Below are 18,845 nucleotides of genomic sequence, written 5' to 3'. Positions count from 1 at the left end.
AAAGAGAGTGAAACGAGGCGAAGGAGGTAGAAAGAGAGTGAAACGAGACGAAGAAGGGTGAAAGAGAGTGAAAAGGGTGAAAGAGAGTGAAACGAGACAAAGGAGGGTGAAAGAGAGTGAAACGAGACAAAGGAGGGTGAAAGAGAGTGAAACCAGACGAAGAAGGGCGAAAGAGTGTTAAACGGGTGAAAGAGAGTGAAACGAGACAAAGGAGGGTTAAAGAGAGTGAAACAAGACAAAGGAGGGTTAAAGTGAGTGAATCGAGACAAGGGAGAGTTAAAGAGAGTGAAAGGAGACGAAGGAGGGTGAAAGAGAGTGAAACGAGACGAAGGACGGTGAAGGAGAGTGAAACTAGATGGTGGTGGGTGAAAGAGAGTGAAACGAGACGAACAAGGGTGAAAGAGAGTGAATCAAAGCGAAGGAGGGTGAAAGAGAGTGAAACGAGACGAAGGAGGGGGAAAGAAAGTGAAACGAGACGAAGGAGGGTGAAAGAGAGTGAAACGAGACGATGGTGGGTGAAAGATAATGAAACGAGACGAACGAGGGTGAAAGAGAGGGAAACGAGGCGAAGGAGGGGGAAAGAGAGTGAAATGAGACGAAGGAGGGTTAAAGAGAGTGCAACGAGACGAAGGAGGTTTAAAGAGAGTGAAATGAGACGAAGGAGGGGAAAAGAGAGTGAAACGAGATGAAGGAGGGTTAAAGAGGGTGGAACAAGACGAAGGAGTGTTAAAGAGAGTGAAACGAGACGAAGGAGGGTGAAAGAGAGTGAAACGAGACGAAGGAGGGTGAAAGAGAGTGAAACGAGACGAAGGAGGGTTAAAGAGAGTGAAACGAGACGAAGGAGGGCGAAACGAGATGAAGGAGGTTAAAAGAGAGTGAAACGAGACGAAGGAGGGTTAAAGAGAGTGAAACGAGACGAAGGGGGGTGGAAGAGAGTGAAACGAGACGAAAGAGGGTTAAAGAGAGTGAAACGAGACGAAGGAGGTTGAAAGAGAGTGAAACGAGACGAAGGAGGTTGAAAGAGAGTGAAACGAGCTGAAGGAGGGTGAAAGAGAGGGAAACGAGACGAAGGAGGGTGAAAGAGAGTGAAACGAGGCGAAGGAGGGTTAAAGAGAGTGAATCGAGACAAGGGAGAGTTAAAGAGAGTGAAAGGAGACGAAGGAGGGTTAAAGAGAGTGAATCGAGACAAGGGAGAGTTAAAGAGAGTGAAAGGAGACGAAGGAGGGTGAAAGAGAGTGAAACGAGACGAAGGACGGTGAAGGAGAGTGAAACTAGATGGTGGTGGGTGAAAGAGAGTGAAACGAGACGAACAAGGGTGAAAGAGAGTGAATCAAAGCGAAGGAGGGTGAAAGAGAGTGAAACGAGACGAAGGAGGGGGAAAGAAAGTGAAACGAGACGAAGGAGGGTGAAAGAGAGTGAAACGAGACGATGGTGGGTGAAAGATAGTGAAACGAGACGAACGAGGGTGAAAGAGAGGGAAACGAGGCGAAGGAGGGGGAAAGAGAGTGAAATGAGACGAAGGAGGGTTAAAGAGAGTGCAACGAGACGAAGGAGGTTTAAAGAGAGTGAAATGAGACGAAGGAGGGGAAAAGAGAGTGAAACGAGATGAAGGAGGGTTAAAGAGGGTGGAACAAGACGAAGGAGTGTTAAAGAGAGTGAAACGAGACGAAGGAGGGTGAAAGAGAGTGAAACGAGACGAAGGAGGGTGAAAGAGAGTGAAACGAGACGAAGGAGGGTTAAAGAGAGTGAAACGAGACGAAGGAGGGCGAAACGAGATGAAGGAGGTTAAAAGAGAGTGAAACGAGACGAAGGAGGGTTAAAGAGAGTGAAACGAGACGAAGGGGGGTGGAAGAGAGTGAAACGAGACGAAAGAGGGTTAAAGAGAGTGAAACGAGACGAAGGAGGTTGAAAGAGAGTGAAACGAGACGAAGGAGGTTGAAAGAGAGTGAAACGAGCTGAAGGAGGGTGAAAGAGAGGGAAACGAGACGAAGGAGGGTGAAAGAGAGTGAAACGAGGCGAAGGAGGGTTAAAGAGAGTGAATCGAGACAAGGGAGAGTTAAAGAGAGTGAAAGGAGACGAAGGAGGGTGAAAGAGAGTGAAAGGAGACGAAGGAGGGCGAAACAAGATGAAGGAGGTTAAAAGAGAGTGAAACGAGACGAAGGAGGGTTAAAGAGAGTGAAACGAGACGAAGGAGGGTGGAAGAGAGTGAAACGAGACGAAAGAGGGTTAAAGAGAGTGAAACGAGACGAAGGAGGTTGAAAGAGAGTGAAACGAGACGAAGGAGGTTGAAAGAGAGTGAAACGAGCTGAAGGAGTGTGAAAGAGAGGGAAACGAGACGAAGGAGGGTGAAAGAGAGTGAAACGAGGCGAAGGAGGGAGAAAGTGAGTGAAACGAGACAAAGAAGGGTGAAAGAGAGTGAAAAGGGTGAAAGGGAGTGAAACGAGACAAAGGAGGGTGAAAGAGAGTTAAACGAGACAAAGGAGGGTGAAAGAGAGTGAAACGAGACGAAGAAGGGTGAAAGAGAGTTAAACGGGTGAAAGAGAGTGAAACAAGGTGGAACAAGACGAAGGAGTGTTAAAGAGAGTGAAACGAGACGAAGGAGGGTGAAAGAGAGTGAAACGAGACGAAGGAGGGTGAAAGAGAGTGAAACGAGACGAAGGAGGGTTAAAGAGAGTGAAACGAGACGAAGGAGGGCGAAACGAGATGAAGGAGGTTAAAAGAGAGTGAAACGAGACGAAGGAGGGTTAAAGAGAGTGAAACGAGACGAAGGGGGGTGGAAGAGAGTGAAACGAGACGAAAGAGGGTTAAAGAGAGTGAAACGAGACGAAGGAGGTTGAAAGAGAATGAAACGAGACGAAGGAGGTTGAAAGAGAGTGAAACGAGCTGAAGGAGGGTGAAAGAGAGGGAAACGAGACGAAGGAGGGTGAAAGAGAGTGAAACGAGGCGAAGGAGGGTTAAAGAGAGTGAATCGAGACAAGGGAGAGTTAAAGAGAGTGAAAGGAGACGAAGGAGGGTTAAAGAGAGTGAATCGAGACAAGGGAGAGTTAAAGAGAGTGAAAGGAGACGAAGGAGGGTGAAAGAGAGTGAAACGAGACGAAGGACGGTGAAGGAGAGTGAAACTAGATGGTGGTGGGTGAAAGAGAGTGAAATGAGACGAACAAGGGTGAAAGAGAGTGAATCAAAGCGAAGGAGGGTGAAAGAGAGTGAAACGAGACGAAGGAGGGGGAAAGAAAGTGAAACGAGACGAAGGAGGGTGAAAGAGAGTGAAACGAGACGATGGTGGGTGAAAGATAGTGAAACGAGACGAACGAGGGTGAAAGAGAGGGAAACGAGGCGAAGGAGGGGGAAAGAGAGTGAAATGAGACGAAGGAGGGTTAAAGAGAGTGCAACGAGACGAAGGAGGTTTAAAGAGAGTGAAATGAGACGAAGGAGGGGAAAAGAGAGTGAAACGAGATGAAGGAGGGTTAAAGAGGGTGGAACAAGACGAAGGAGTGTTAAAGAGAGTGAAACGAGACGAGGGAGGGTGAAAGAGAGTGAAACGAGACGAAGGAGGGTGAAAGAGAGTGAAACGAGACGAAGGAGGGTTAAAGAGAGTGAAACGAGACGAAGGAGGGCGAAACGAGATGAAGGAGGTTAAAAGAGAGTGAAACGAGACGAAGGAGGGTTAAAGAGAGTGAAACGAGACGAAGGGGGGTGGAAGAGAGTGAAACTAGACGAAAGAGGGTTAAAGAGAGTGAAACGAGACGAAGGAGGTTGAAAGAGAGTGAAACGAGACGAAGGAGGTTGAAAGAGAGTGAAACGAGCTGAAGGAGGGTGAAAGAGAGGGAAACGAGACGAAGGAGGGTGAAAGAGAGTGAAACGAGGCGAAGGAGGGTTAAAGAGAGTGAATCGAGACAAGGGAGAGTTAAAGAGAGTGAAAGGAGACGAAGGAGGGTGAAAGAGAGTGAAACGAGACGAAGGAGGGCGAAACAAGATGAAGGAGGTTAAAAGAGAGTGAAACGAGACGAAGGAGGGTTAAAGAGAGTGAAACGAGACGAAGGAGGGTGGAAGAGAGTGAAACGAGACGAAAGAGGGTTAAAGAGAGTGAAACGAGACAAAGGAGGTTGAAAGAGAGTGAAACGAGACGAAGGAGGTTGAAAGAGAGTGAAACGAGCTGAAGGAGTGTGAAAGAGAGGGAAACGAGACGAAGGAGGGTGAAAGAGAGTGAAACGAGGCGAAGGAGGGAGAAAGTGAGTGAAACGAGACAAAGAAGGGTGAAAGAGAGTGAAAAGGGTGAAAGGGAGTGAAACGAGACAAAGGAGGGTGAAAGAGAGTGAAACGAGACAAAGGAGGGTGAAAGAGAGTGAAACGAGACGAAGAAGGGTGAAAGAGAGTTAAACGGGTGAAAGAGAGTGAAACAAGGTGAAGGAGGGTGAAAGAGAGTGAAAGGAGACGAAGGAGGGGGAAAGAGAGTGAAACGCGACGAAGGAGGGGGAAAGAGAGTGAAACGAGACGAAGAAGGGTGAAAGAGAGTGAAACGGGTGAAAGAGAGTGAAACGAGACAAAGGAGGGTGAAAGAGAGTGAAACGAGACAAAGGAGGGCGAAAGAGCGTGAAACGAGACGAAGAAGGGTGAAAGAGAGTAAAACGGGTGAAAGAGAGTCAAACAAGACAAAGGAGGGTTAAAGAGAGTGAAACGAGACAAAGGAGGGTTAAAGAGAGTGATTCGAGACAAGGGAGGGTTAAAGAGAGTGAAAGAAGACGTAGGAGGGTGAAAGAGAGTGAAACGAGACGAAGGAGGGTGAAAGAGAGTGAAACGAGACGAAGGAGGGTTAAAGAGAGTGAAACGAGACGAAGGAGGGCGAAACGAGATGATGGAGGTTAAAAGAGAGTGAAACGAGACGAAGGAGGGTTAAAGAGAGTGAAACGAGACGAAGGAGGGTGGAAGACAGTGAAACGAGACGAAAGAGGGTTAAAGAGAGTGAAACGAGACGAAGGAGGTTGAAAGAGAGCGAAACGAGACGAACGAGGTTGAAAGAGAGTTAAACGAGCTGAAGGAGGGTGAAAGAGAGGGAAACGAGACGAAGGAGGGTGAAAGAGAGTGAAACGAGGCGAAGGAGGGAAAAAGAGAGTGAAACGAGACGAAGAAGGGTGAAAGAGAGTGAAAAGGGTGAAAGAGAGTGAAACGAGACGAAGGAGGGTGGAAGACAGTGAAACGAGACGAAAGAGGGTTAAAGAGAGTGAAACGAGACGAAGGAGGTTGAAAGAGAGTGAAACGAGACGAACGAGGTTGAAAGAAAGTGAAACGAGCTGAAGGAGGGTGAAAGAGAGGGAAACGAGACGAAGGAGGGTGAAAGAGAGTGAAACGAGGCGAAGGAGGTAGAAAGAGAGTGAAACGAGACGAAGAAGGGTGAAAGAGAGTGAAAAGGGTGAAAGAGAGTGAAACGAGACAAAGGAGGGTGAAAGAGAGTGAAACGAGACAAAGGAGGGTGAAAGAGAGTGAAACCAGACGAAGAAGGGCGAAAGAGTGTTAAACGGGTGAAAGAGAGTGAAACGAGACAAAGGAGGGTTAAAGAGAGTGAAACAAGACAAAGGAGGGTTAAAGTGAGTGAATCGAGACAAGGGAGAGTTAAAGAGAGTGAAAGGAGACGAAGGAGGGTGAAAGAGAGTGAAACGAGACGAAGGACGGTGAAGGAGAGTGAAACTAGATGGTGGTGGGTGAAAGAGAGTGAAACGAGACGAACAAGGGTGAAAGAGAGTGAATCAAAGCGAAGGAGGGTGAAAGAGAGTGAAACGAGACGAAGGAGGGGGAAAGAAAGTGAAACGAGACGAAGGAGGGTGAAAGAGAGTGAAACGAGACGATGGTGGGTGAAAGATAATGAAACGAGACGAACGAGGGTGAAAGAGAGGGAAACGAGGCGAAGGAGGGGGAAAGAGAGTGAAATGAGACGAAGGAGGGTTAAAGAGAGTGCAACGAGACGAAGGAGGTTTAAAGAGAGTGAAATGAGACGAAGGAGGGGAAAAGAGAGTGAAACGAGATGAAGGAGGGTTAAAGAGGGTGGAACAAGACGAAGGAGTGTTAAAGAGAGTGAAACGAGACGAAGGAGGGTGAAAGAGAGTGAAACGAGACGAAGGAGGGTGAAAGAGAGTGAAACGAGACGAAGGAGGGTTAAAGAGAGTGAAACGAGACGAAGGAGGGCGAAACGAGATGAAGGAGGTTAAAAGAGAGTGAAACGAGACGAAGGAGGGTTAAAGAGAGTGAAACGAGACGAAGGGGGGTGGAAGAGAGTGAAACGAGACGAAAGAGGGTTAAAGAGAGTGAAACGAGACGAAGGAGGTTGAAAGAGAGTGAAACGAGACGAAGGAGGTTGAAAGAGAGTGAAACGAGCTGAAGGAGGGTGAAAGAGAGGGAAACGAGACGAAGGAGGGTGAAAGAGAGTGAAACGAGGCGAAGGAGGGTTAAAGAGAGTGAATCGAGACAAGGGAGAGTTAAAGAGAGTGAAAGGAGACGAAGGAGGGTTAAAGAGAGTGAATCGAGACAAGGGAGAGTTAAAGAGAGTGAAAGGAGACGAAGGAGGGTGAAAGAGAGTGAAACGAGACGAAGGACGGTGAAGGAGAGTGAAACTAGATGGTGGTGGGTGAAAGAGAGTGAAACGAGACGAACAAGGGTGAAAGAGAGTGAATCAAAGCGAAGGAGGGTGAAAGAGAGTGAAACGAGACGAAGGAGGGGGAAAGAAAGTGAAACGAGACGAAGGAGGGTGAAAGAGAGTGAAACGAGACGATGGTGGGTGAAAGATAGTGAAACGAGACGAACGAGGGTGAAAGAGAGGGAAACGAGGCGAAGGAGGGGGAAAGAGAGTGAAATGAGACGAAGGAGGGTTAAAGAGAGTGCAACGAGACGAAGGAGGTTTAAAGAGAGTGAAATGAGACGAAGGAGGGGAAAAGAGAGTGAAACGAGATGAAGGAGGGTTAAAGAGGGTGGAACAAGACGAAGGAGTGTTAAAGAGAGTGAAACGAGACGAAGGAGGGTGAAAGAGAGTGAAACGAGACGAAGGAGGGTGAAAGAGAGTGAAACGAGACGAAGGAGGGTTAAAGAGAGTGAAACGAGACGAAGGAGGGCGAAACGAGATGAAGGAGGTTAAAAGAGAGTGAAACGAGACGAAGGAGGGTTAAAGAGAGTGAAACGAGACGAAGGGGGGTGGAAGAGAGTGAAACGAGACGAAAGAGGGTTAAAGAGAGTGAAACGAGACGAAGGAGGTTGAAAGAGAGTGAAACGAGACGAAGGAGGTTGAAAGAGAGTGAAACGAGCTGAAGGAGGGTGAAAGAGAGGGAAACGAGACGAAGGAGGGTGAAAGAGAGTGAAACGAGGCGAAGGAGGGTTAAAGAGAGTGAATCGAGACAAGGGAGAGTTAAAGAGAGTGAAAGGAGACGAAGGAGGGTGAAAGAGAGTGAAAGGAGACGAAGGAGGGCGAAACAAGATGAAGGAGGTTAAAAGAGAGTGAAACGAGACGAAGGAGGGTTAAAGAGAGTGAAACGAGACGAAGGAGGGTGGAAGAGAGTGAAACGAGACGAAAGAGGGTTAAAGAGAGTGAAACGAGACGAAGGAGGTTGAAAGAGAGTGAAACGAGACGAAGGAGGTTGAAAGAGAGTGAAACGAGCTGAAGGAGTGTGAAAGAGAGGGAAACGAGACGAAGGAGGGTGAAAGAGAGTGAAACGAGGCGAAGGAGGGAGAAAGTGAGTGAAACGAGACAAAGAAGGGTGAAAGAGAGTGAAAAGGGTGAAAGGGAGTGAAACGAGACAAAGGAGGGTGAAAGAGAGTTAAACGAGACAAAGGAGGGTGAAAGAGAGTGAAACGAGACGAAGAAGGGTGAAAGAGAGTTAAACGGGTGAAAGAGAGTGAAACAAGGTGAAGGAGGGTGAAAGAGAGTGAAAGGAGACGAAGGAGGGGGATAGAGAGTGAAACGCGACGAAGGAGGGGGAAAGAGAGTGAAACGAGACGAAGAAGGGTGAAAGAGAGTGAAACGGGTGAAAGAGAGTGAAACGAGACAAAGGAGGGTGAAAGAGAGTGAAACGAGACAAAGGAGGGCGAAAGAGCGTGAAACGAGACGAAGAAGGGTGAAAGAGAGTAAAACGGGTGAAAGAGAGTGAAACAAGACAAAGGAGGGTTAAAGAGAGTGAAACGAGACAAAGGAGGGTTAAAGAGAGTGATTCGAGACAAGGGAGGGTTAAAGAGAGTGAAAGAAGACGTAGGAGGGTGAAAGAGAGTGAAACGAGACGAAGGAGGGTGAAAGAGAGTGAAACGAGACGAAGGAGGGTTAAAGAGAGTGAAACGAGACGAAGGAGGGCGAAACGAGATGATGGAGGTTAAAAGAGAGTGAAACGAGACGAAGGAGGGTTAAAGAGAGTGAAACGAGACGAAGGAGGGTGGAAGACAGTGAAACGAGACGAAAGAGGGTTAAAGAGAGTGAAACGAGACGAAGGAGGTTGAAAGAGAGCGAAACGAGACGAACGAGGTTGAAAGAGAGTTAAACGAGCTGAAGGAGGGTGAAAGTGAGGGAAACGAGACGAAGGAGGGTGAAAGAGAGTGAAACGAGGCGAAGGAGGGAAAAAGAGAGTGAAACGAGACGAAGAAGGGTGAAAGAGAGTGAAAAGGGTGAAAGAGAGTGAAACGAGACAAGGAGGGTGAAAGAAAGTGAAACGAGACAAAGGAGGGTGAAAGAGAGTGAAACGAGACGAAGAAGGGTGAAAGAGAGTTAAACGGGTGAAAGAGAGTGAAACGAGACGAAGGACGGTGAAAGAGAGTGAAACTAGATGGTGGAGGGTGAAAGAGAGTGAAACGAGACGAACGAGGGTGAAAGAGAGTGAAACAAGGCGAAGGAGGGTGAAAGAGAGTGAAACGAGACGAAGGAGGGGGAAAGAAAGTGAAACGAGACGAAGGAGGGTGAAAGAGAGTGAAACGAGACGAAGGTGGGTGAAAGATAGTGAAACAGGACGAACGAGGGTGAAAGAGAGGGAAACGAGGCGAAGGAGGGGGAAAGAGAGTGAAACAAGACGAAGGAGGGTGAAAGAGAGTGAAACTAGGCGAAGGAGATTGAAAGAGAGTGAAACGAGAGGAAGGAGGGTGAAAGAGGGTAAAACGAGACAAAGGAGGGTTAAAGAGAGTGAAACGAGACGAAGGAGGGTGAAAGAGAGTTAAACGAGATGAAGGAGGGTGAAAGAGAATGAAACGAGACGAAGGAGGGTGAAAGAGAGTGAAACGAGGCGAAGGAGGGGGTAAGAGAGTGAAACGCGACGAAGGAGGGGGAAAGAGAGTGAAACGAGACGAAGAAGTGTGAAAGAGAGTGAAACGAGACGAAGAAGGGTGAAAGAGAGTAAAACGGGTGAAAGAGAGTGAAACGAGACAAAGGCGGGTTAAAGAGAGTGAAACAAGACAAAGGAGGGTTATAGAGAGTGAATCGAGACAAGGGAGGGTTAAAGAGAGTGAAACGTGACGAAGAAGGGTGAAAGTGAGTAAAACAGGCGAAAGAGAGTGAAACGAGACAAAGGAGGGTTAAAGAGAGTGAAACGAGACAAAGGAGGGTTAAAGAGAGTGAATCGAGACAAGGGAGGATTAAAGAGAGTGAAAGGAGACGAAGGGGGGTGAAAGAGTGTGAAACAAGGCGAAGGAGGGTGAAAGAGAGTGAAACGAGACGAAGGAGGGGGAAAGCCAGTGAAACGAGACGAAGGAGGGTGAAAGAGAGTGAAACGAGACGAAGGAGGGTGAAAGAGAGTGAAACGTGACGAAGAAGGGTGAAAGTGAGTAAAACAGGCGAAAGAGAGTGAAACGAGACAAGGAGGGTTAAAGAGACTGAAAGGAGATGAAGGAGGGTGAAAGAGAGTGAAACGAGACGAAGGACGGTGAAAGAGAGTGAAACGAGATGACGGAGGGTGAAAGAGAGTGAAACGAGACGAACGAGGGTGAAAGAGAGTGAAACAAGGCGAAGGAGGGTGAAAGAGAGTGAAACGAGTCGAAGGAGGGGGAAAGAGAGTGAAACGAGACGAAGGAGGGTGAAAGAGTGTGAAACGAGACGAAGGAGGGTGAAAGATAGTGAAACGAGACGACCGAGGGTGAACGAGAGGGAAACAAGGCGAAGGAGGGGGAAAGAGAGTGAAACAAGACGAAGGAGGGTGAAAGAGAGTGAAACTAGGCGAAGGAGATTGAAAGAGAGTGAAACGAGACGAAGGAGGGTGAAAGAGGGTGAAACGAGACGAAGGAGGGTTAAAGTGAGTGAAACGAGACGAAGGAGTGTTAAAGAGAGTGATTCGAGACAAGGGAGGGTTAAAGAGAGTGAAAGGAGACGTAGGAGGGTGAAAGAGAGTGAAACGAGACGAAGGAGGGCGAAACGAGATGAAGGAGGTTAAAAGAGAGTGAAACGAGACGAAGGAGGGTTAAAGAGAGTGAAACGAGACGAAGGAGGGTGGAAGAGAGTGAAACGAGATGAAAGAGGGTTAAAGAGAGTGAAACGAGACGAAGGAGGTTGAAAGAGAGTGAAACGAGACGAAGGAGGTTGAAAGAGAGCGAAACGAGCTGAAGGAGAGTGAAAGAGAGGGAAACGAGACGAAGGAGGGTGAAAGAGAGTGAAACGAGGCGAAGGAGGGAGAAAGCGAGTGAAACGAGACAAAGAAGGGTGAAAGAGAGTGAAAAGGGTGAAAGAGAGTGAAACGAGACAAAGGAGGGTGAAAGAGAGTGAAATGAGACAAAGGAGGGTGAAAGAGAGTGAAACGAGACTAAGAAGGGTGAAAGAGAGTTAAACGGGTGAAAGAGAGTGAAACAAGGCGAAGGAGGGTGAAAGAGAGTGAAAGGAGACGAAGGAGGGGGAAAGAGAGTTAAACGCGACGAAGGAGGGGGAAAGAGAGTGAAACGAGACGAAGAAGGGTGAAAGAGAGTGAAACGGGTGAAAGAGAGTGAAACGAGACAAAGGAGGGTGAAAGAGAGTGAAACGAGACAAAGGAGGGCGAAAGAGAGTGAAACGAGACGAAGAAGGGTGAAAGAGAGTAAAACGGGTGAAAGAGAGTGAAACGAGACAAAGGAGGGTGAAAGAGAGTGAAACGAAACGAAGGAGGGTGAAAGAGAGTGAAACGAGACGAAGGAGGGTTAAAGAGAGTGAAACGAGACGAAGGAGGGCGAAACGAGATGATGGAGGTTAAAAGAGAGTGAAACGAGACGAAGGAGGGTTAAAGAGAGTGAAACGAGACGAAGGAGGGTGGAAGACAGTGAAACGAGACGAAAGAGGGTTAAAGAGGGTGAAACGAGACGAAGGAGGTTGAAAGAGAGCGAAACGAGATGAACGAGGTTGAAAGAGAGTGAAACGAGCTGAAGGAGGGTGAAAGAGAGGGAAACGAGACGAAGGAGGGTGAAAGAGAGTGAAACGAGGCGAAGGAGGGAGAAAGAGAGTGAAACGAGACGAAGAAGGGTGAAAGAGAGTGAAAAGGGTGAAAGAGAGTGAAACGAGACAAAGGAGGGTGAAAGAGAGTGAAACGAGACAAAGGAGGGTGAAAGAGAGTGAAACGAGACGAAGAAGGGTGAAAGAGAGTTAAACGGGTGAAAGAGAGTGAAACGAGACAAAGGAGGGTTAAAGAGAGTGAAACAAGACAAAGGAGGGTTAAAGAGAGTGAATCGAGACAAGGGAGGGTTAAAGAGAGTGAAAGGAAACGAATGAGGGTGAAAGAGAGTGAAACGAGATGAAGGAGGGTGAAAGAGAATGAAACGAGACGAAGGAGGGTGAAAGAGAGTGAAACGAGGCGAAGGAGGGGGTAAGAGAGTGAAACGCGACGAAGGAGGGGGAAAGAGAGTGAAACGAGACGAAGAAGTGTGAAAGAGAGTGAAACGAGACGAAGAAGGGTGAAAGAGAGTAAAACGGGTGAAAGAGAGTGAAACGAGACAAAGGAGGGTTAAAGAGAGTGAAACAAGACAAAGGAGGGTTATAGAGAGTGAATCGAGACAAGGGAGGGTTAAAGAGAGTGAAAGGAGACGAAGGAGGGTGAAAGAGTGTGAAACAAGGCGAAGGAGGGTGAAAGAGAGTAAAACGAGACGAAGGAGGGGGAAAGCCAGTGAAACGAGACGAAGGAGGGTGAAAGAGAGTGAAACGAGACGAAGGAGGGTGAAAGAGAGTGAAACGTGACGAAGAAGGGTGAAAGTGAGTAAAACAGGCGAAAGAGAGTGAAACGAGACAAGGAGGGTTAAAGAGACTGAAAGGAGATGAAGGAGGGTGAAAGAGAGTGAAACGAGACGAAGGACGGTGAAAGAGAGTGAAACGAGATGACGGAGGGTGAAAGAGAGTGAAACGAGACGAACGAGGGTGAAAGAGAGTGAAACAAGGCGAAGGAGGGTGAAAGAGAGTGAAACGAGTCGAAGGAGGGGGAAAGAGAGTGAAACGAGACGAAGGAGGGTGAAAGAGTGTGAAACGAGACGAAGGAGGGTGAAAGATAGTGAAACGAGACGACCGAGGGTGAACGAGAGGGAAACAAGGCGAAGGAGGGGGAAAGAGAGTGAAACAAGACGAAGGAGGGTGAAAGAGAGTGAAACTAGGCGAAGGAGATTGAAAGAGAGTGAAACGAGACGAAGGAGGGTGAAAGAGGGTGAAACGAGACGAAGGAGGGTTAAAGTGAGTGAAACGAGACGAAGGAGTGTTAAAGAGAGTGATTCGAGACAAGGGAGGGTTAAAGAGAGTGAAAGGAGACGTAGGAGGGTGAAAGAGAGTGAAACGAGACGAAGGAGGGCGAAACGAGATGAAGGAGGTTAAAAGAGAGTGAAACGAGACGAAGGAGGGTTAAAGAGAGTGAAACGAGACGAAGGAGGGTGGAAGAGAGTGAAACGAGATGAAAGAGGGTTAAAGAGAGTGAAACGAGACGAAGGAGGTTGAAAGAGAGTGAAACGAGACGAAGGAGGTTGAAAGAGAGCGAAACGAGCTGAAGGAGAGTGAAAGAGAGGGAAACGAGACGAAGGAGGGTGAAAGAGAGTGAAACGAGGCGAAGGAGGGAGAAAGCGAGTGAAACGAGACAAAGAAGGGTGAAAGAGAGTGAAAAGGGTGAAAGAGAGTGAAACGAGACAAAGGAGGGTGAAAGAGAGTGAAATGAGACAAAGGAGGGTGAAAGAGAGTGAAACGAGACTAAGAAGGGTGAAAGAGAGTTAAACGGGTGAAAGAGAGTGAAACAAGGCGAAGGAGGGTGAAAGAGAGTGAAAGGAGACGAAGGAGGGGGAAAGAGAGTTAAACGCGACGAAGGAGGGGGAAAGAGAGTGAAACGAGACGAAGAAGGGTGAAAGAGAGTGAAACGGGTGAAAGAGAGTGAAACGAGACAAAGGAGGGTGAAAGAGAGTGAAACGAGACAAAGGAGGGCGAAAGAGAGTGAAACGAGACGAAGAAGGGTGAAAGAGAGTAAAACGGGTGAAAGAGAGTGAAACGAGACAAAGGAGGGTGAAAGAGAGTGAAACGAAACGAAGGAGGGTGAAAGAGAGTGAAACGAGACGAAGGAGGGTTAAAGAGAGTGAAACGAGACGAAGGAGGGCGAAACGAGATGATGGAGGTTAAAAGAGAGTGAAACGAGACGAAGGAGGGTTAAAGAGAGTGAAACGAGACGAAGGAGGGTGGAAGACAGTGAAACGAGACGAAAGAGGGTTAAAGAGGGTGAAACGAGACGAAGGAGGTTGAAAGAGAGCGAAACGAGATGAACGAGGTTGAAAGAGAGTGAAACGAGCTGAAGGAGGGTGAAAGAGAGGGAAACGAGACGAAGGAGGGTGAAAGAGAGTGAAACGAGGCGAAGGAGGGAGAAAGAGAGTGAAACGAGACGAAGAAGGGTGAAAGAGAGTGAAAAGGGTGAAAGAGAGTGAAACGAGACAAAGGAGGGTGAAAGAGAGTGAAACGAGACAAAGGAGGGTGAAAGAGAGTGAAACGAGACGAAGAAGGGTGAAAGAGAGTTAAACGGGTGAAAGAGAGTGAAACGAGACAAAGGAGGGTTAAAGAGAGTGAAACAAGACAAAGGAGGGTTAAAGAGAGTGAATCGAGACAAGGGAGGGTTAAAGAGAGTGAAAGGAAACGAATGAGGGTGAAAGAGAGTGAAACGAGATGAAGGAGGGTGAAAGAGAATGAAACGAGACGAAGGAGGGTGAAAGAGAGTGAAACGAGGCGAAGGAGGGGGTAAGAGAGTGAAACGCGACGAAGGAGGGGGAAAGAGAGTGAAACGAGACGAAGAAGTGTGAAAGAGAGTGAAACGAGACGAAGAAGGGTGAAAGAGAGTAAAACGGGTGAAAGAGAGTGAAACGAGACAAAGGAGGGTTAAAGAGAGTGAAACAAGACAAAGGAGGGTTATAGAGAGTGAATCGAGACAAGGGAGGGTTAAAGAGAGTGAAAGGAGACGAAGGAGGGTGAAAGAGTGTGAAACAGGGCGAAGGAGGGTGAAAGAGAGTAAAACGAGACGAAGGAGGGGGAAAGCCAGTGAAACGAGACGAAGGAGGGTGAAAGAGAGTGAAACGAGACGAAGGAGGGTGAAAGAGAGTGAAACGTGACGAAGAAGGGTGAAAGTGAGTAAAACAGGCGAAAGAGAGTGAAACGAGACAAGGAGGGTTAAAGAGACTGAAAGGAGATGAAGGAGGGTGAAAGAGAGTGAAACGAGACGAAGGATGGTGAAAGAGAGTGAAACGAGATGACGGAGGGTGAATGAGAGTGAAACGAGACGAACGAGGGTGAAAGAGAGTGAAACAAGGCGAAGGAGGGTGAAAGAGAGTGAAACGAGACGAAGGAGGGGGAAAGAGAGTGAAACGAGACGAAGGAGGGTGAAAGAGTGTGAAACGAGACGAAGGAGGGTGAAAGATAGTGAAACGAGACGACCGAGGGTGAACGAGAGGGAAACAAGGCGAAGGAGGGGGAAAGAGAGTGAAACAAGACGAAGGAGGGTGAAAGAGAGTGAAACTAGGCGAAGGAGATTGAAAGAGAGTGAAACGAGACGAAGGAGGGTGAAAGAGGGTGAAACGAGACGAAGGAGGGTTAAAGAGAGTGAAACGAGACGAAGGAGGGTTAAAGAGAGTGATTCGAGACAAGGGAGGGTTAAGGAGAGTGAAAGGAGACGTAGGAGGGTGAAAGAGAGTGAAACGAGACGAAGGAGGGCGAAACGAGATGAAGGAGGTTAAAAGAGAGTGAAACGAGACGAAGGAGGGTTAAAGAGAGTGAAACGAGACGAAGGAGGGTGGAAGAGAGTGAAACGAGACGAAAGAGGGTTAAAGAGAGTGAAACGAGACGAAGGAGGTTGAAAGAGAGTGAAACGAGACGAAGGAGGTTGAAAGAGAGCGAAACGAGCTGAAGGAGGGTGAAAGAGAGGGAAACGAGACGAAGGAGGGTGAAAGAGAGTGAAACGAGGCGAAGGAGGGAGAAAGCGAGTGAAACGAGACAAAGAAGGGTGAAAGAGAGTGAAAAGGGTGAAAGAGAGTGAAACGAGACAAAGGAGGGTGAAAGAGAGTGAAACGAGACAAAGGAGGGTGAAAGAGAGTGAAACGAGACGAAGAAGGGTGAAAGAGAGTTAAACGGGTGAAAGAGAGTGAAACAAGGCGAAGGAGGGTGAAAGAGAGTGAAAGGAGACGAAGGAGGGGGAAAGAGAGTGAAACGCGACGAAGGAGGGGGAAAGAGAGTGAAACGAGACGAAGAAGGGTGAAAGAGAGTGAAACGGGTGAAAGAGAGTGAAACGAGACAAAGGAGGGTGAAAGAGAGTGAAATGAGACAAAGGAGGGCGAAAGAGAGTGAAACGAGACGAAGAAGGGTGAAAGAGAGTAAAACGGGTGAAAGAGAGTGAAACGAGACAAAGGAGGGTTAAAGAGAGTGAAACAAGACAAAGGAGGGTTAAAGAGAGTGATTCGAGACAAGGGAGGGTTAAAGAGAGTGAAAGGAGACGTAGGAGGGTGAAAGAGAGTGAAACGAGATGAAGGAGGGTGAAAGAGAGTGAAACGAGACGAAGGAGGGTTAAAGAGAGTGAAACGAGACGAAGGAGGGCGAAACGAGATGATGGAGGTTAAAAGAGAGTGAATCGAGACGAAGGAGGGTTAAAGAGAGTGAAACGAGACGAAGGAGGGTGGAAGACAGTGAAACGAGACGAAAGAGGGTTAAAGAGAGTGAAACGAGACGAAGGAGGTTGAAAGAGAGCGAAACGAGATGAACGAGGTTGAAAGAGAGTGAAACGAGCTGAAGGAGGGTGAAAGAGAGGGAAACGAGACGAAGGAGGGTGAAAGAGAGTGAAACGAGGCGAAGGAGGGGGTAAGAGAGTGAAACGCGACGAAGGAGGGGGAAAGAGAGTGAAACGAGACGAAGAAGTGTGAAAGAGAGTGAAACGAGACGAAGAAGGGTGAAAGAGAGTAAAACGGGTGAAAGAGAGTGAAACGAGACAAAGGAGGGTTAAAGAGAGTGAAACAAGACAAAGGAGGGTTATAGAGAGTGAATCGAGACAAGGGAGGGTTAAAGAGAGTGAAAGGAGACGAAGGAGGGTGAAAGAGTGTGAAACAAGGCGAAGGAGGGTGAAAGAGAGTAAAACGAGACGAAGGAGGGGGAAAGCCAGTGAAACGAGACGAAGGAGGGTGAAAGAGAGTGAAACGAGACGAAGGAGGGTGAAAGAGAGTGAAACGTGACGAAGAAGGGTGAAAGTGAGTAAAACAGGCGAAAGAGAGTGAAACGAGACAAGGAGGGTTAAAGAGACTGAAAGGAGATGAAGGAGGGTGAAAGAGAGTGAAACGAGACGAAGGACGGTGAAAGAGAGTGAAACGAGATGACGGAGGGTGAAAGAGAGTGAAACGAGACGAACGAGGGTGAAAGAGAGTGAAACAAGGCGAAGGAGGGTGAAAGAGAGTGAAACGAGACGAAGGAGGGGGAAAGAGAGTGATACGAGACGAAGGAGGGTGAAAGAGTGTGAAACGAGACGAAGGAGGGTGAAAGATAGTGAAACGAGACGACCGAGGGTAAACGAGAGGGAAACAAGGCGAAGGAGGGGGAAAGAGAGTGAAACAAGACGAAGGAGGGTGAAAGAGAGTGAAACTAGGCGAAGGAGATTGAAAGAGAGTGAAACGAGACGAAGGAGGGTGAAAGAGGGTGAAACGAGACGAAGGAGGGTTAAAGAGAGTGAAACGAGACGAAGGAGGGTTAAAGAGAGTGATTCGAGACAAGGGAGGGTTAAAGACAGTGAAAGGAGACGTAGGAGGGTGAAAGAGAGTGAAACGAGACGAAGGAGGGCGAAACGAGATGAAGGAGGTTAAAAGAGAGTGAAACGAGACGAAGGAGGGTTAAAGAGAGTGAAACGAGACGAAGGAGGGTGGAAGAGAGTGAAACGAGACGAAAGAGGGTTAAAGAGAGTGAAACGAGACGAAGGAGGTTGAAAGAGAGTGAAACGAGACGAAGGAGGTTGAAAGAGAGTGAAACGAGACGAAGGAGGTTGAAAGAGAGGGAAACGAGACGAAGGAGGGTGAAAGAGAGTGAAACGAGGCGAAGGAGGGAGAAAGCGAGGGAAACGAGACAAAGAAGGGTGAAAGAGAGTGAAAAGGGTGAAAGAGAGTGAAACGAGACAAAGGAGGGTTAAAGAGAGTGATTCGAGACAAGGGAGGGTTAAAGAGAGTGAAAGGAGACGTAGGAGGGTGAAAGAGAGTGAAACGAGATGAAGGAGGGTGAAAGAGAGTGAAACGAGACGAAGGAGGGTTAAAGAGAGTGAAACGAGACGAAGGAGGGCGAAACGAGATGATGGAGGTTAAAAGAGAGTGAAACGAGACGAAGGAGGGTTAAAGAGAGTGAAACGAGACGAAGGAGGGTGGAAGACAGTGAAACGAGACGAAAGAGGGTTAAAGAGAGTGAAACGAGACGAAGGAGGTTGAAAGAGAGCGAAACGAGATGAACGAGGTTGAAAGAGAGTGAAACGAGCTGAAGGAGGGTGAAAGAGAGGGAAACGAGACGAAGGAGGGTGAAAGAGAGTGAAACGAGGCGAAGGAGGGGGTAAGAGAGTGAAACGCGACGAAGGAGGGGGAAAGAGAGTGAAACGAGACGAAGAAGTGTGAAAGAGAGTGAAACGAGACGAAGAAGGGTGAAAGAGAGTAAAACGGGTGCAAGAGAGTGAAACGAGACAAAGGAGGGTTAAAGAGAGTGAAACAAGACAAAGGAGGGTTATAGAGAGTGAATCGAGACAAGGGAGGGTTAAAGAGAGTGAAAGGAGACGAAGGAGGGTGAAAGAGTGTGAAACAAGGCGAAGGAGGGTGAAAGAGAGTAAAACGAGACGAAGGAGGGGGAAAGCCAGTGAAACGAGACGAAGGAGGGTGAAAGAGAGTGAAACGAGACGAAGGAGGGTGAAAGAGAGTGAAACGTGACGAAGAAGGGTGAAAGTGAGTAAAACAGGCGAAAGAGAGTGAAACGAGACAAGGAGGGTTAAAGAGACTGAAAGGAGATGAAGGAGGGTGAAAGAGAGTGAAACGAGACGAAGGACGGTGAAAGAGAGTGAAACGAGATGACGGAGGGTGAAAGAGAGTGAAACGAGACGAACGAGGGTGAAAGAGAGTGAAACAAGGCGAAGGAGGGTGAAAGAGAGTGAAACGAGACGAAGGAGGGGGAAAGAGAGTGATACGAGACGAAGAAGGGTGAAAGAGTGTGAAACGAGACGAAGGAGGGTGAAAGATAGTGAAACGAGACGACCGAGGGTGAACGAGAGGGAAACAAGACGAAGGAGGGGGAAAGAGAGTGAAACAAGACGAAGGAGGGTGAAAGAGAGTGAAACTAGGCGAAGGAGATTGAAAGAGAGTGAAACGAGACGAAGGAGGGTGAAAGAGGGTGAAACGAGACGAAGGAGGGTTAAAGAGAGTGAAACGAGACGAAGGAG

The sequence above is a fragment of the Scyliorhinus torazame genome, chromosome 10 (genome assembly GCF_047496885.1).
Source record: "Scyliorhinus torazame isolate Kashiwa2021f chromosome 10, sScyTor2.1, whole genome shotgun sequence".
NCBI classification, from domain to species: Eukaryota; Metazoa; Chordata; class Chondrichthyes; order Carcharhiniformes; family Scyliorhinidae; genus Scyliorhinus; species Scyliorhinus torazame.
The sequence above is the reverse complement of the archived record's forward strand: the minus strand, read 5'-3'. Positions refer to the sequence as shown.